At 34.1% G+C, this 15,087-nt stretch overlaps 1 long non-coding RNA gene across 1 annotated transcript; it reads right to left on the bottom strand.

Annotated features, from left to right (window-relative positions):
• Positions 1-1,071: 1,071 nt before the first annotated feature.
• Positions 1,072-1,955, bottom strand: LOC125059743. The gene is made up of 2 exons (XR_007118723.1): positions 1,843-1,955; positions 1,072-1,812 (listed from the first exon to the last, which is right to left on the bottom strand). It is a non-coding gene; the product is annotated as an uncharacterized LOC125059743 (long non-coding RNA).
• Positions 1,956-15,087: the final 13,132 nt, after the last annotated feature.

Genomic DNA, 15,087 nt, shown 5'->3' with positions numbered 1-15,087 from the left:
TACTTAAATTGGTAAAGACATTTGAAGGTTGTATCGCCTCTTACGAGATAAGGATGAGCTGTGAAAGGACGGAAAATATTTAGAATAAATTAGTCATGCAATAATTTAAAGATTAATTATGGAAACATTTAAGTCTTATGACTATTGAGAGCAGTGTTGGCCTAGTGGCTTCAGCGTGCGATTCTCATCTCTGAGGTCGTAGGTTCGAGTCCCGGCTGTGCACTAAATAAAAAAAAAAGAATAATTGTTACTAAAGCTAAAACTATAAGGAAATGGATAAATAAATATTTTTGGGCGGATTAAAAACTAGATTTCGTGGGATTTTTGTGTGTAAGTAGGTGTACTTTATAACCTTTCAGACACAGAACGCTGATCCTTGTCTATAAACTAAAAATGATTGAAGAATCGGATCCAATCTACAGCCAAGATTCAAAGTTGTAGCCGCATTAGATCATTATTCTATATTCATACCCTTTTATATGAATATGTAATAATAATAAATTAATTAACACGTCTCTTTGTCCAAGTCAATCAACAAATAAAACATATTGTTATTGACTAGTTTTTAGTGCATTTTTGAGTTGGTTCTAATTCGTTTTGATAATACGGAATTTAATGATAACTAGCGTTGGCCCCCGCGAACTTTTCGCCTTAACATATTTTTTTCGTAGTAGCTACGTACTAACATTTGGAACATTTTGATATAATACTAGATTGAGACTGTTTGCTTTTCCGGAATAAAAACCTAAACACATATTGAAATTGAAATTATTTGCTCCTTATTCACATAAAATAATTCTAAAAAATGAATTGGTCCAGCCGTCTTTGAGTTTTACACTTAACAAAATTTTTTGGGATTCATTTTTATTTATAAAGCTTATAGATATGATTAAAAATGTATTTGTAGGTTAGTATTTTTAATTTACACTTGTCCGATCGCCAAATAAGATAGCAACTTAGATACTTAGATCGTACATTCGTATAGGGGAGCGTGGGGCTTGTTGTAACAGGGGTAAATAGTAACAGACCTTTTTCAATAGGAATTTGAATTTTATTCACGTTTTTTTTTACCTAATCTTAAACTTATAACGTGCCACGCCACTTTACCACAGCCAGGGTCCCGCCAGGCGGCTCAGTGAGTGGGTGTGTGCAAATGCTTTATTGTTGACAGGTAACCTATAATTTTACTAACGTAAATTTTTGGTTAGTTTCACTATTTTCGTAGCTTTGAAGTTTTATGTATTTTATTTTATGCTAAAATATAACTATTTATGATGTTGTATAACAGTTTTCAAGATTACTAAGTTGATTTAATAGTTATCGTGATAAATATTAAGAACTATATCAAGGGGCTAGTTGTAACAAAACCTCGGGGTTTGTTGTAACATGTTACAATTTGCCCCCAGATTGCTGTAAGTTACTGACAGCCGATGTTCATTTTTCCCCGGCTTAAATACTCAGAAATGTTCATTCGCGGTGGACCTCAAGATTGCATTGGAGCTGGTAATTCTTCAGGGTGGATGACTGATAAAGAATGTTTGATTTTTGTAGATCATTTTATCAAAGACGCGAAACCTACCAAGAAAGAGACAGTTCTGTTACTGCTTGATAACCATGGCTCACATGTGAATATTCCAGTTGTCGAAAAAGCCAAAGAAAACAATGTTGTCATGTTATAGTTTCCCTCCAATTGCTCCCACAATTTGCAACCTGTAGGAGATGTAGGAGTCTACGGCCCTTTTAAAAACTACGTGAACAGAGCACAGACTGCATGGATGTATAATAAGTGCCATGTTGACATGATATAAGTACCTTATATACTTCATGACATGATATAAGTACCTTATATATATTATACTTCAGTACAGAATAAGAAAGATAGTTAAAATCTTAAATCTTTAATTTGTTGATTATATTTTTTTTCCAGTTAACTATTTCATAAAAAACACATTATAGAAATACCTACAGTTAGTTTTTGTTATATACAAAGCAAAGTGATCCAAGATGTGAAAAAATTAAACAATTGAAGGTGTAATTTTTGTTGTTACTACTTGCTCTAGCAGATGTTACAACTAGCCCCAACCACGGGGTAAATTGTAACACTTCCCTTTTTTCAAAAAAATAATAATTGTGAGATAGTTGCCTGTAGGTTTGATAATATTTCGATTAGACTTCATAGATAAATAGTTAGAGTATCGATCAAAATTTATTTAGTAGTAATTTAGCCAATACATTTCATGATATTCAATTATTTGTTAAAATTGTTACAACTAGCCCCACGCTCCCCTAGCCCTGAAGACAAAATAGACGTAACATTTTCACACACAACAAAAACAAAACATTATACCAGCAATCATACCTCCATCAGCTAATGATAGAAAAAACCCTTGACATTTCACAAAAGCATCTCGACCTCGCTTGTACCTAAACAGATATATTTACCATCTTAGAAGTCATCGACGTATTTACACCAAGCAATTAACGAGCAAACGCGAGTGAATGAAGAAGGACGTGTGGAGAGTCTAAATTATTGGAACCTACACGTTTTGCTATTCAGTCGGCTTATATCTAGTTGTCGGCCTTGGACGCAATTAGGGTTGTCGATGTTATCCCGCCAATTTTGAAATTATTATACATGTGTCAACTTTGATGGGTACTTATTAGCACTTTAAATATCTATATATCGGTAGAACTTTAAGTAAAAAATCGATTAAATTCACAATTTTTTAAGTTTTAACTATTGCCAATGCGACTTATTTCGCTCGGTTATCATACAAATATAATATATAAAAAATAAATCTGACTATAATTTCATCAAAGTTTTATTCGATTAATTTTTATTAGCTCTAATACTGCAGTTATTTGTAAATAAGCGACTTTATTTTAAACCTTTCGTGTACTTTTAACACGGACATATATCCAACATCTCCCTAGGCCCACTAACAACCCTACTGAAACAGTGACACATGTATCCATAGACCAATTATTATATGAGATCTTTACGAAGAATTCCTGGCACATGAAGTCTCGCGTACCAAGTACATGTACTATTATGCTCCAGCCGACAACCCTAGACGCAATTGACATTCCTTGCCCTTTCTTCCACCTTGCTTATGTCTTCTTGACGGCGATTGCATACGTGAATCGTTATTAATATGCCACGCTTCCCTCCAACCCAAGGTCGCGTCTATTCGATCCTTTTTGCACACAATAGCACCTTCAACCTTAAATTGTTGGAGTTAGAATATATTATACCGTGCAAGTGCTTATGCTAGTGACATCTATTGATCAAAATCATATTTTTTCCGCGTCGTAATTTGTTGTAAAGATAGTATTGCATTACACGTAATACATAATGAGAATAATTAAATTATTGCGAAATATGAGAAATAATTTCGATGTATTTGGGTAATTAGTAATTACTAAGAATAAAATAATAGTCTATGTATCGATGACAATATTTAGTTTATTAAATATATTAATATATTATTATGCCTTACCATAAACTAACTAACTAATTAAACTGTTAACATAATGAACACAAGATTACTTAAAAATAATTTTAAATGCATTATTAACGTATGAACAATATTTCTAGTATGAATAATACTGGTTCATTCTAGTTTTCTTTGAAAACACGCTTCTTCCTCAATTAAGACCTTCAATTGCACTCATCGTATGAAAATTGCGATCAAGATATGGAAATTGTTCGCAATAATAAATTCTTTAACAAATTATTATCCAAATCACTTTACTTTAAATACGAAAGCCCGATTTACGGAATTATTTAAAGTAGTACTTTTAGAATCCAGTCCGATCTATGGTGAATATTAAAATCCTTTACAAAACTGTCGACGATAACTGACTTTGTGTATATATAGATAGAATATTATATTTTTGTAAGTTCTAGTTCAGATGGTACATTTTTTAATACATTGTCTCTTCACTGAGACATCGTGGAACATTACAATGTAGCCTAACATAAGACTAATATTTGACTAAATGTTATTGAACATAAGAAAGTGTCCAATAACACAACTCACAGCCTATTAAGGGAAACACTCTGTTCTTGTGTTCTATTCTTTCACTTACCATTGTTTAGCACTTTAGACTAACTAATACTAATTCAAATGGTTTTGTTCTATTTAATCTCCTTACTACATGATTTTATGTAATATATAAAATTCTTGTGTAATATGTTCGTTCCCATACTCCTCCGAAACGGTTCGACTGATTCTTATGAAATTTTTTATCTTATGCTATTATTATTTATCTTATACACCCCTAAGTGACAAGGGCTGATCGACCCAAAAAAATTTTTTTTATTTTTTTATGATACAAAAATTACATACAACCCCTAATTTTCATCCCTCTACAATCAACTCCTATTTTTTTGTTAATTAATATCTTATGACTTAAACTCTGAAGTTTATATCTCTGGGGTAGCATAGCAAAATGTTCCATGTTGATATGTACATAAATGGTAGGCTAAGTAAAAACGAAGTTCGCGGGGGCAGCTAGTAGATAAACATGCAACAAAAATGCAATGAAAATCCAGATACCGTCAAACACTCATTGAATCGTAAAACTCTTTCGATGTTAATAACAAATGTTACGCGCTATGTTCATGAGGAAATTTTGTATGCCACGCGGCGTTGTATCGATGAACAGCCAAGGTCAGTCTTTGTAATTTTGCTTTAGACCAAATCTAGAAAATTTAAATAAATCGTCTGTGCATTTGATTAGCATACGCAATAGATTTTTAAAAGAAAATTGTATTTAGTTGGTACTAAATACTAAGGGACATTAGCACTACATATTAATAGAGATATCGGTCGCACAAGCAAATTACTATCTATCATTGGAAATCAGTTACTATTATCAGAATAGCCAGGCACGTTTGAACTCGTTAGAAGCTTCTCTATGGCTTCAAAATTAATATATGAGGTCGCCAAATATAAATACTGTTTAATAAGGCAAGTAACGTATACAAATGCGTGAGCAGTGTTGGCCTAGTGGTTTCAACGTATGACTCTCAGCCTTGGGGTAGTAGGTTCGTTCCCCAGCTGTGCAATGGACTTTCTGTCTATGTGCGCATTTAACACTCGTGGGGTGATAAATATCGTGTGGAATGGCATGGCGTAGACAAAAAATTAGACAGTATGTTTCAGACACAGTCGGTTGATCACCTACGGTAAATTATCACAGAACAGATACAGAAATCTGAGGCCCAGAACTAGAAGGTGGTAGCGCCGTTGGTACATGTATAATTATACAAATAAGAATGAAATAGTCAAATACACTATTTATTACCGTCATCACAGTAGTAATTTATTTAATCATTATACGACTACATAATAAATCAATATGAATTTCAAAATACATGTATATTACCCATTATATTCAAGTTCATACATTATGTATTCACTATAATTATAACCCTTCCTTTTCGCTTCACGGACCTTAACAAGCACGATAAAATCAATTCACATTTCATGCCGTAATATTCCGTAATACCATACAATAAAGTATATTTTAGTAATATCCGCTTATATCCTTTACATTTTGCGTGCATTATCTCCACCCTTTCTTGCAAAAAAGTGCATACAAAACCGCATGCAAGTTGATTGGTGCATTAGAAAGCGCTTTATGTGTTACGTATTTACATATTTAGAGAACTTTCGGCTATTATATGATGTAATGTGAAATTTTATCGAAATATCACAAAAATATCTTTAGTTGATTTGTATCTAAGAAATTCATATTGCGTACTTGCTGACACGTAGATTATACTATAAATATTTGCTTTCATGTATAAATTATTATTATAACTTTATTATATATATACTTATACACTTTGAAAATTAAATGTTTTTTTTCTTATCCTAACATACATACACACGCATCATGTTGATATTAACGTCTTTAATAAATAATAATATCATAAGTTTCATGATTTCCAGCTTCCTAATGGCTAGAAATTAAATACGAACTGTACAGCAGACGTTATAAATAAAAAAACTTAATCAATCAATTAAATAAGGAACATTATTTATTTATACTACTAGTCGCTATATAACGACAATGAAAAACTTAAAACTACTTTAATAGTGACAAATATATACTACTGACAAACGTCTTCTATACACTTCTTAAACTTCACAAATACAAAAAAACACTTCTAATTTTAAATCTAAATAATTCTGGAACTACAAATATTTTCATCAAAAATTGTAGGAAATAAAGGGTATTTCAACAAGAAGTTTGTTTTTCAATTGTGGCAACACCGAGAACGTGATAGTTTTGACATTTAGTTTTTGGCGGTATTCGTAGCAGGTGCTTTGGCAATTATTACAATGAATTCAATTTCGCTCGAAAATCGCATTAAAATAATTCAAATCCACTATAAAAATGGTGGTTCTGTTAAAGTTACATTTCGTAAAATTCGTGATATTTTCGGCCAGCATAATCGTCCTTCTGAGACCGCTGTTAAGAATTTGGTCGCGAAATTTGAGTCGACAGGCTCGGTACAAAATGTGCCAACACCAACACGTGTTCGACCGGGTCGTTCAACAGAAAACATCGCCGCCGTGAGCCACAGTGTTGAAGAAGATCAAAATTTGTCAATTTCACGACGTTCTCAACAATTGGGGTTATCCAAAAGCACAACATGGCGAATTTTGCGAAAGGATTTGGCTTTGAAGCCTTACAAGATTCAACTGGTGCAGGAATTAAAGCTGATCGACCATTCAAATCGCCGCAGATTCGCTCAGTTCATTCAGGAACAACCTGCTGGTTTTTCTGAAAAAATCATTTTTTCAGACGAAGCCCATTTTCATTTGTCAGGGTACGTCAACAAGCAAAATTGTCGCATTTGGGCTTCTGAAAATCCTAAAGCAATTATTGAGAAGGCTTTGCATACTCAACGTGTTACTGTGTGGTGCACTATGTGGTCTGGAGGCGTGATTGGGCCGTTTTTTTTCGAAGATGAGGCTGGAAATGCGGTAACAGTCAATGGATCACGGTATCGCGAGATGTTAACCACTAAATTTTGGCCTATTATTGATGACATGGATATCACTGAAATGTGGTTTCAACAGGACGGTGCCACATGTCACACAGCCAATGAAACGATCAATTTATTGCAAACCAAATTTCCCGAGCGCATAATTTCGCGAAATTCAGCTGTTAAGTGGCCAGCCAGATCGTGTGATTTAACACCACTGGATTATTTTTTGTGGGGCTATGTTAAAGACAGAGTCTATACGGAGCCAATCGAATCGATTGCAGCCTTAAAACTCAAAATCCGTGATGTTATTAACGAAATAGACCCTCCATTTTGCCAAAAAGTGATTAAAAATTTTGATGAAAGAATCAACATCTGTCAGCGTGGTCGTGGTGGACATTTGCCAGATATCATTTTTTATTCATAATTGCCAAACTTTTCTCTTTGTAATACAATAAAAATTTTATTCATTTTCCTCTAAATTCTTTGTTTTATTTTGTTTTAGAAAACAAAGTTCTTGTTGAAAAACCCTATACAAACATGATAAAGAACAGTCAATAAAAACCTCAACATTTACAAATCAATCTTCAATCTATAATATATTTGACAGCAAAACATTAAATTAACAAGTGTATAATAATTTCCTGTCAGAAAGCAAAGTTATTGAGACCTGTTCGTATTTGCATATATGATTTGCCTTATATTTTAAAAACATCAAAACATAAAGCTTAATATTTCTTTTATTTATTAAATAAAAATTACATTTCCAAAGAAAGAAGAAAGATTTAGATTAGGTATTCTGAAATAGGCCTCCCCTGTATCAGCCCATTCCGCTCTCTTCTGGGCTCGCCTGCTCCATCTCTTCGGCAGACCATCTTCCTCTCTTCCCTAAACCTTCTCTTGGATACCATTCTCATACATATTTCCTCCTTTTGGCATCAGTCAGAAGACAACGTACTTTATTTATTTCCACTACACACATATCCAGTATATACAATATTCTAAACCTACATAGCAATAATTATAGTGAATAGAAAATTGAAATTGCTTCCTTCGGCTAGACATAAAAATTACCGATAACATTTGCCTAATGAAATTAATATTTTTTGGACATTTAGCAAGGCTTGCAAGCTGATCAATTCTAGTAATTTAATAGTGTTGTGAGACCCGTTAAGTAAAAGTACGAAATATATTAGATTGTTGTCGACAGATTACGACAAATGACGTCGTCAATACATATGTAATTATATTTAAACATTTTTATTTAATGAGGTGAGAATGCGCTTACGCAAGCCCGCGCCTCGGATGTCTAGCGTGACGCGGGGCTGTGGGGCTGGGTCTACACTAAACACCTCAATCTTCCACACGCCCTTAAGATGGGCCCCTTCAAGGCATTCAACCCATGGGACCGGGGTTTATATCCCTCAAAGAGCTCAATCAGGACTTACTGTTCCGGGCCGCCCAAGACCAAGGGCCTCATAGCCTAGCGGTCTTATTAAGTGTCCGCTAGGTAAAGGGTATCGAGTTCGATTCCCGGCTGCAAGTTTATTTAACTTTAATGTTGTTCTCGGCATTTGGTGGGGAGGGCGAGTGGTTAAACCATACATGGAGAGAATGGTCAAATTTATAAAGTATGCAGAGGGCATTGAACTTTAGAAAGGAGACTGTGTGGTTTATTTATGTATCAATACGTCCTAGGCCGAGGGTGGATATTACAAGTGGTCTAGTAATTCAACATTCTTTATTTATTTATATTTAAAACATGCGAAATACCATGTTAAAACATGCGAATCTAATTACACCTCATTTGCCTTTGACTGCATTTTTCCTATTGTTTCTAAATTAAATTCTACAATTCTATAATTCATTTCTCTACATTTAGTCCTAACCGTATATGAAGGCGTGGTAAGTGTCAATCATTCTGCCGTAACGAGCTTTCCATATTAATATTGACACTACGACATACCAGCGCTGTATCTAATTAATTGTACCAAGGTCCCGCATTGTCTCTGCTCGACGATTAGTTGCTACCGACTACAATACGTATAGACGTATGTTATGAGAACAGAGCGGGTTAATATTAAAGCCGTTGGTCAATGTCACGCCATGATAGATATGAATAATAATAAATAATAATCCAGTGGCGCTACAACCCCAAATGAGTCTTGGCCTCAGATTGCAACCGTTTTCTTCATTTAGTAGATAAGTAAGTGATTAGCTTTCTGTGTCTGACATCTGTCAACGGTTTTTGGGTTTGAGACTACCTTTTTCCTCACAGTTTTTTACTCTAACGCAGTACGCGCATATATAAATATTACCTATAGAAAGAACTCCATTGGTCGTGATTCAAACACACGATCTCAGGGATGAGGATCGCACGCAAAAGCCATAGACATGATGAAATAGTTAGAAAATTTTAGAAAACTTTAATCGAAAACCTGATTAATATATTAACGATTATTGAAGTAATAGCTGTTTTCGATACAAATTAGCAGGTAGTAACTCAGATCAGTGTTATCGAAAGCTTTGTGGGGTTCAAATAATCTGTGAACTTCATACGAACTTATAGTCAAAAATCTATGTATTAAATTATTCAAAAAAGTTTTTAGATACGACATTTATGTCGTGATGTCAAAATTTGACTTTTGGGGTACGAAATATGTATATCTACGAATTTATAGTAAAAAATAGTCTGTGGTAAAGTCTACAGTGTGTAACTTAGACCACAGACGTACTGTATTACTTTAATAGGCTATTTGCATATCACATTTGTGCTTCGATAATCGCAATTTTATTTAATAATTGTATAGTAATAATGTCAACAATAACTTTTAATTAAGTCGGGACATTGAATTATTTAAAACTCTGATTTACATATCCGCACTTATTGATTTACAGTAATTATTATATTTTATAATTATTTATAAAGCTACTCCTGGTACACGATAATATTACCTTTAGGACAAGGCTCGGGGGGAGAAAATATATCTATCGAATTCTTAAAATTATATGAATAATAGGACTTGTGAAGGCTGCATCTTCTTCTAAAATAAGGTCCCAGCACAGCAGAGAGCAAGAGAGCTTACTGTGAGCATGCAGTAGCTCATAGAAGCTCCACGATGAACACTATCGTCCCATTGGTCAAATGATTAACAAGCAATCTCAACAAATCTAACCTCTGGCTGGCCGGCGTTTCAGACCCCGGATTGAACAAGTCTAGATTTTTATACACGTAAGTAATCAAAATCATCTAAAATAAAACTAGCCATGATGATCGCCAACCATCCCAAGGAGTTGGCACTATAAGAAAAAGAAGAATGAAATCTACATAGTTTCATTATGCAGAAGAAGTCGGGAGTGATGCCTGCTAGGTATTTTAGTAGCGAAAACTATACGTTATTATATACATGACACATTATACAATATTTGGAATATTTATTTTATATATGTATATTCAATATTTTAAAATTGTAAATTCAAATATAATCAAAATCATTTATTCATATATGTATCACAATGTACACTTATGAACGTCAATAAAGAAATACATATTAAATGCTTCTAATTTTACATTTACTGCCAGTTCCCAAATCCAGCGTATCAATTAGCCATATATTTAGAAAAAAAATCAGTGGCGCTACAACCTCTTTAAGTCTTGGCCTCCAATTTCTGAATCTGTTTCATGATCCTTTTTAACTGTAATAGGCAAGTAGGTGATCAGCCTTCTATGCCTGACACACGCCGTCGACTATATGTATCTAAGACATGTCGGCTTCCTCACGATGTTTCCGTTCGAGCCGTTCGAGCAAATGTTAAATGCGCACATAGAAAGAAAGTCCATTGGTACACAGCCGGGGATCGAACCTACGACCTCAGGTATGAGAGACGCACGCTGAAGCCACTAGGCCAACACTGCTCTTTATTTATAACTATGATTTATATTATTGTTTCCTAAATAAATAAATATTGAATTGAATAAATTAAGTCGTTGCCTATAATTTAAGACTTAACGAGTGTTTCTCGCTACTGTACTTCCAACATAAATTAAGTACAACACCAGTGCGGTGTGAATGCAAGTGTATATTGATACAATCTTGGTAATTAGCTGTTCGTATTCAAGTGTCATCGAGATTGGCTCTAGTGAATGGCTGCCTTGAAGAATGGCTTTAGTTGAAAAACCGAGATTTCAGCTCAATATCACCGTTATATTAGATCCTCGCTGGCTTTATTTGTTTTGAGGAAATTCAGTAACGCTACGACCCTACTAGGGTTACTTATGATTAGCAGTTGAGACTAAGGGTAAGATTCATAGCAACATTCTATTAGTTTTTGACAGGCGCGTGTCATACTTAGTGCTAAGTTTCCTAGCAATCTGAGCTCTAAATACCCAGCCTTCAGTTATTTAATCGAAAAGTAGGGGGTCAAAGTATGTACCTGACAGATATAGTTGATTATTAGTTCGGAATTATTTAAACGCTCCACCTTAATGTTACAGACATGTTTAATAAAAATGATATTAATTTATTGATTAAAGCCTAAGTCCCAATTTTATTATTGTGTAAATTACAATATAGTCCTAAGTATTATTTTAATAGGTTTAAAGTATATTATAAAGTTATAAAATTATTCCCGCTCACCGCAACACACATACACAGTTACCATGTAGGCACATGCAATCTATTGAGAAGATGAGTGAGAATATCGTTAGGGGTTATATCGTTAAAAAAAGTCGAGGAGTTGGCTTCTATCTTTCAAACCCTAAAATTTTAAGGGGTCCACCCCTAAATTTTACTTTTTATATTTTAGATAAAAATTGGTTAATTTTTGTATGATACAACATACAAAATACAAAATTAATTAAAATCTTATGACTTGAACGCTGAGGTTTTTATAGAGAAAAATTCACAGAAAAATCTAAAAAGTTTTCATTCCAGAAAACCGAACAGTCTCTGGGGTAGCATAGCAAAATGTTCCATGTTGTTATGTACTAAAAAGGGTAGGCTAAGAAATTCTCATTAAGGAGAAACGATGTTTGCGGGGACAGCTAGTAGATTTATAAGTAAGTCATATTAGGCGTGAGGAATTTTTCCGTGAGTGTCACATCAAAGTCAGCGCTAAGCCGTCAATAGAAGCTGTGGGAGGACAATTATAGTGTTCGAAGCCCACCTGAGTGCCTACCAACTGATAATTAATGGTTTAGCTACAAAAACAATGCGCGAATGCTCTTCTAACTTGCCTTGTAGGGTAACCATAACCTCTTAGAGATCATTGAACATGTCATATGTATCAATTTATTTCAGTATAAGTAGTATTATTATTATTTTCTTAAGTAGCCAAGTTCAAATTTCAAGGATCATCACGCTCACTTAAATGTCATTGCTTGTGGCGGCGTCCATGCGTCGGGTTGTCTCTCTTCCTAAATATGGCGAGGGGGCCGATGGCTGGCCATGCGTCATGGTCGTGAACGGGTGCTGCTTGTGGTGACATGACATTTGCATGCTTATTTTTATATGGCAGATTACGTTTTTTTTATAATTAATCAATCTGAGTGTACACCTTTCTTAGAGACGATTTATTTATTTATGTGCAAATATTTCTCAAATAATCATTTCGCGAAAAATATTATATTTGTTTTAAATAGAAGAAGGTATGGACTACCAAAATACACAACAGATTTCATTAACAAACTCATACTGTAAGGCAATCGTTTGCTCAAGCTCCTATAGACATTGCTGTGTCAGCCGAACTCTGCCTTAGTTCGTCTGACACTACTGTTAATGCCACCTCCCCCATGTGGTTTTATAGTCCATGAATTATTATATACCTTACTTCAAACTTTATGCAATTCAATATACATTTTTCTAATTTACCTTAATTTTTAACTGCTAATAATAATAATCAAAAATGGATAAATATAACTAAAATGATAAAAAAGGGTCCCTGTGCTAAAACTTCAACGTGGGCAGCATTTCCTCGCTGTATTGCGATACTTATTCGTTGAGCGAGAAAGGCACCAGCTCTGGGGTCGCCGGTACTATCTACCAGGCGCCAACTTCAATTTCAATTACAATTAGATCTACCAAACTAGCCAAGCCTACTCAGTCATCCAGGTAGAACAAATTACATTTTATAAATGAATACCTTACAACTGATTTGGGCAAGAAACCTTTATAAAATTCAAAATTCAAAATCATTTATTTATATAGGTCTTATGAACGTCAAAAAAATATATGAAATGCTTCTAATTCTACATTCACTGCCGGTTTTCAAATCAAGGGCGTAGAACGGAACAGAAGAACCGGCAATCCGCCACTCTTTTTAATCGCCAAGTTTTTTGTTTTACACAACGTTTGTAATAAGCTATTCAGATTTTGATTGGTCCTATTGAATACTTTTTGATTTATCCTAGTAGTGTTTCGAATCATTGTCACAACCGTTTGTCGGTTCGATAGGCTATTGTTGAGAGAATCGTGGGCTTGTAATGATTAATAGACATTACTTGTACTAGTTAATTGGCTAGTTAATTTGCATGTAAGCATTCTAAAATGTAAATAAAAATATTATTTACTGTTTGATTATTTATTTAGTGTAAACACAGTATTACAGTAGTAACAATACTAATTAAAGATTTAAGTTGGCGTGTGGTAGATGGTACCGGTGACCCCAGAGCTAGTGCTTTAATCACTCAACGAATAAGTATCGCAATACAGCCAGAAATGCTGCCAGCGTTAAAGGTACACTGCCACAGGGACTAAAATTTATAAATTTGTTTTATTTACTAACAAATAAAATGAATCTCTTTTAATAGTATCTTATCCTACTTTGTGTATAAAGAAAATATTTACATATAACTAAAAGAGGACTGGAAACAATAAATACATATATATACACATAATATATTAAATATTTTTATTGATTAGCACACTTCAAAGTGGCGTCAAAGCCTTTCTTTGTTTCAGATTGAATCCAAGGATTAGCTTTCTTTTGGGAATTTTCGGGTCATCACATTTACTGAACTAATTGCCGAACCTGCTTGCCATAGAAATGTCACGTCTGGTTGCGAGATCTCACTACTGCCAAAAATCAATAATAATTTCCGCAAATCCAAGTCGCAAAAAGGCATTTTCTCGTATTTAAGGCACGTGCGCACTAGGAAAATATATCCAAGGCTTAATGAAATTTGTCATTCATACGGTCTGCGATCGACGCGTGCGCCAGTTTAATAACTTGGGTGATGGGCAAGGATTTTCTTTGATACACTGGGTACAAAACCAGAACGTATGAAATAAAACGGTTCAAATTGACCTCTCACTCTGCGACTCTAAATAAATTAACGGGCAGGAGGCTCATCTGATGTTAAGTGAAACCTTCACTCCCACTGCCAGAACCCTCGCAAGTGCGTTGCTGGCTTTTTAAGAATTCTCTCTGTTTTTGAGGGACCTGAAGTCGAGAAAATATTTTAGTGGGTAGCTGGATCGACTAAAAAATGATTAAAAATTATGAAAAACAGGAATAACGTCTCTGTAGAGTGATAACCTCGTATGTCAAGAGAATCAAACTTTACAGATACTTTTAAAAATGTTTCATTTCGTCAATGTTCGTTAAAATATTATTATGTGTTTTTGCTCCATAGTTTTGGATGGTAAAAAGGATTTATTTGTTAATAAAATAAGTCCTTAGTTCATGATTATACCAGTAAAATGACATAAGGAGTCTAAGAATAACAAATAAATGTTTTTTTGACATACGTGGTTATCATGCTACAGTGACGATAAGACGGTTCTTATCGTAGTGTCCATGTACACCCAGTACATCTCAAGCTTTACGAGGAAGATACATCAACACGTAGCCACCGAAAATTGCTGACAGGATCGTGCGGCTTGAATTTTTAGAAGCTTCCTTCTTCCTTGTAACGTATTCAAGGTTTCATATTCTATTTTTCATCACTTTGTAAATAATCTTAATATTGTTAGCTTTTAATATTTATTTAATTAAATTCTAAACATTTTTATGAAACATAGTCTTAAGAATCTTGCTACAAGTGCGCATGTGCAATAGTTACTCATTTGACTCGTTCGGTT

Source organism: Pieris napi, chromosome 20, assembly GCF_905475465.1.
Source record: "Pieris napi chromosome 20, ilPieNapi1.2, whole genome shotgun sequence".
Lineage (NCBI taxonomy): Eukaryota > Metazoa > Arthropoda > Insecta > Lepidoptera > Pieridae > Pieris > Pieris napi.
This window is presented reverse-complemented; position numbering and strand designations above follow the sequence as displayed.